The sequence below is a fragment of the Egretta garzetta genome, unplaced genomic scaffold, assembly GCF_000687185.1.
Source record: "Egretta garzetta isolate BGI_Z169 unplaced genomic scaffold, ASM68718v1 scaffold655, whole genome shotgun sequence".
Lineage (NCBI taxonomy): Eukaryota > Metazoa > Chordata > Aves > Pelecaniformes > Ardeidae > Egretta > Egretta garzetta.
In genome coordinates, this window is record NW_009259716.1 from 1,056,703 (window position 1) to 1,059,923 (window position 3,221).

Sequence of the window (3,221 nt, forward strand, 5' to 3'; positions counted from 1 at the left end):
TTCTCTGGCGCAGCCGCCTGGTCGGAATCAAACTGCCCGTTTGCCTCCACCGTTTCCCCAGCCTGAAGCAGTGACGTAGCCCATGGAGCAAGTGCCAGTGAGTATTTGAGACAGATTTTCTTCATTCAAAATTCCAATTCTGTATATCCAAAAAAAGGACTGGGATTAAAAAAGGAAATAATCACACACCTACTAAATGCCGTGCAATCGGTTTCTCCTTCCTGCTTGGAACTACGGATTTTTTTTCTGTTTGTTCTTTTCTGCATACAACGGGCTTTGGAACAACAGTAACTGAAGGTGCAGAACGTCCCCGTGCAGATGTAAAACGTCCTGTCTGATCTTCCACCCGGTCAGCCCGCTCGCGCGCTCCTGCGCTCAGAGGAGCCTGCAGTAGCCTCCCTGCTAGGTGACAGCACCCAAACGCACCTCGGGATCCTCCTGCCCACATTTCCGTAGCCTGGGTTGCCCAGAGTAACTGTCACAGAAAATATTGCAGTAGATTTCTGTGCCTTCTAGAATTCCTGCACCCAAATCCATTCGTTGTTCTGGCAAATAATGACTTTAACTGCAGAATACAGTGTCCATACATGGAACTGGTCTGGAAGTGCTCGGTTTACCTAATCACCTTCTTCATAAGCAAAACCCTAACGGTAACCACCGAGGCCTAGAAGGACCTTCACACGTCGCTGTAGAACAGTAAGTAGCTGCTGAATGAGGCTCCCCAGTGCCTGCCCCAAGGGTGACGCATCCGCTCCCACGTACCTGCGGGAATGACCGTCAACACCCCGCGGCTCCGCGGCTCACCTGCCTGTTCAGATAAAGCATTTAAAGTTGCTTCCATGTGGAAAAAAAAAAAAAAAAAAGCAAAGGAAGAAAGGCCTTTATCAAGAAAGCTGCAATCTTGGGGATAATACATTTCATGAAAAGGGATGTGAGAAAAAAATATTATCTTTACCAAAGATTAAAAAAAAAAGCGCCCATAATAGAAACACTAAGTGCCCAGAGCACTAACCGCGTTGCCGAGCATCCCGGAGGCGCTGAAGGCGGCAGCAGGGCCCAGCTGGGTATGACCCTGGACAACCTCCTCCAGCCTTGAAGCTGACCAGGCTGTGAGCAAAGGGGGGAGCAAACGACCTCCAGAAACCCCTTCTAAAAGATGGTCATAATTATCACTAATAACTAGCAATAATCAGTAGTAATAACGCTTACTTGGTAATCTTCAGGCGCTGCAAGTACACTCTGTGTTGCTTTGGATGTCCGTTGAGAAACTCTGCTCAATGTGATCGAATTTAAAGGGTCAGGGAATTCTTGCTAATTCTGCAGTAAGTCACAACCCCTGTTTTACGTGAGTCGGCTAAAATGAGCACAGATCCATCGCAGTTACAGGGTTGCTGAGAAACAGGGAACGCTGACTTTTCTGTCCTACCGGTAATGATTTTATTTGGACAAAACAAGAGATTACTTGAGGAAGTCATCATCAGAATAAGATGATACATGAAATATTATTGATTATATGAATCCAATTATATAAAATACCTGGTTTCCTCTGTTGGACTTACAGTTTATTAAATGACGGATACTCCAGGGGGTTAGGCCTAAGGCGTTAGGAACCTTCGATGCTACTACCTTTACTTCTGGTAGAACCTAGCCCATTCGGACTGCAGGCCATTATGCATGTGAATTTTTGGCTGGGTGTGCTACACCGTGTTCAACAACAGAAGGAGGATCTTGGAAGCCGGGCTCTGACATGCTCCAGGTTTTCCACAGCAGCCCTGGTGTTGCGCCATGGCTAAAAGAGAAAGGCTCAGGGCACAGCAGGGCGTCAGCATCAATACAGATGGCTTTTCCTTTTCTAACTCCTGATTTTTACATGCATTCTCTAATGTCCAGTCCCTTTAAAATCTTTAGGTCAAGCCTAAGTCTTCCTAAAACCACCAAAACTTCAACAGTGGATTAACTGGACAAGTAATTTGTGTGTGCTTGAGCCTTCCTTAGCAGAGCCAGTCAGTCAGTGTCTCGGGAGGAGGAAGAGGAGGAAGGTGGTGTCTCAGGCGCGGGGACTGGCAGGCTTTCAGGGGCTGGGGTTATCACGGCGCCTCAGTAAGCACGGCTTTTAGATACCTTTGTCCTACGCTGGGGCTACTGTGTCTGCACTTCCTATGTGTGGGAATTGGTGGATCTGACCAGCAGAGGCAGGGTATTTTCGATCAATGCATCGACTGTTTGAGAATCTGCCCAACTGACTTGTTTTTCTCTCTTCCATGTCCTTGATTGATAAGGAAAAAGGACAAAAATGGAAGAGCATGATGTAGCGTTGTGATTACATCACAACTTGTCTGATTCAGCCGCAGGAGACTACCTAAAAATAAATGGCACAGTGCAGGTCCTCGCATTGATCTCTGTGTGGGAGGACTTTGGGGACAGCCATCCCCACCCAGCCCATTTCTCTTCACCCAGTTTCTTAATGGCCAGAAGATACTTTGGAAAAAAAATACATGTCCTCCTTCCACATCAGATGTTTAAAGCCCCGGTCTTTTTGTCGTAGCACCCCTGCAGGTCTCCCGCTAAGGTGGATATAACAGCGAAACACACCTTCGTCCAGAAGACCTATGAGCCTAGACCCTTAATGCCAACCAGCTTGTGCTGCCTACTCACCACCCAGCTGAGATCCTTGTAGGTAGAGATGAAGAAATCGCTCTGTCCCCACTAGGAGCACCGCTGTGAAGGCTGATGTGGCCATAAAGGAAAATTCAGTTCAGCTCAGAAAGGACACAACCACTGCAGTACTCACAGATGATAAAAATGTCCCAATCTGGCGTTCAAACCTAGGCAGATGGAAACAGAGAAAAGATCATAACAGAAAAATGGGGAGAGCATAAATACCATTTGCCAGATCGGGTCCCAAAGAAAAGCTTGCATCCTCCTCGCGCAGTCCCGTCCCCTTGGCTTGCTCCCGGCTCCAACAGGGATTGCCTGTCCCCGCTGCCCCAAAACGCGCTGGCCGCGGGAGGTGCAGCTCTACGGAGACAGAGCTGACTCTCTCCCAGGGAGACAAAACGCTTCTACACGTAGGTAACACCTCACCTAGGGCCTTTAAGAAATGTAGACATTTAATGTTCGTACGAAAAAAAATCAAACTGTAAAATAGATCAGTAGAGGTGATAGGAAACAGGTACAGCACCCGAAAGTGTGAGCGCAAAAGCAAAGGTCTGCTCCACCGG

At 47.7% G+C, this 3,221-nt stretch overlaps 1 protein-coding gene across 1 annotated transcript in view; it reads left to right on the top strand.

The window, feature by feature from the left end:
- NTNG1 (netrin G1) overlaps positions 1-3,221 on the top strand; it is a 132,948-nt gene that overhangs the window by 88,560 nt on the left and 41,167 nt on the right. The gene's annotated exons all lie outside the window — the stretch shown is intronic.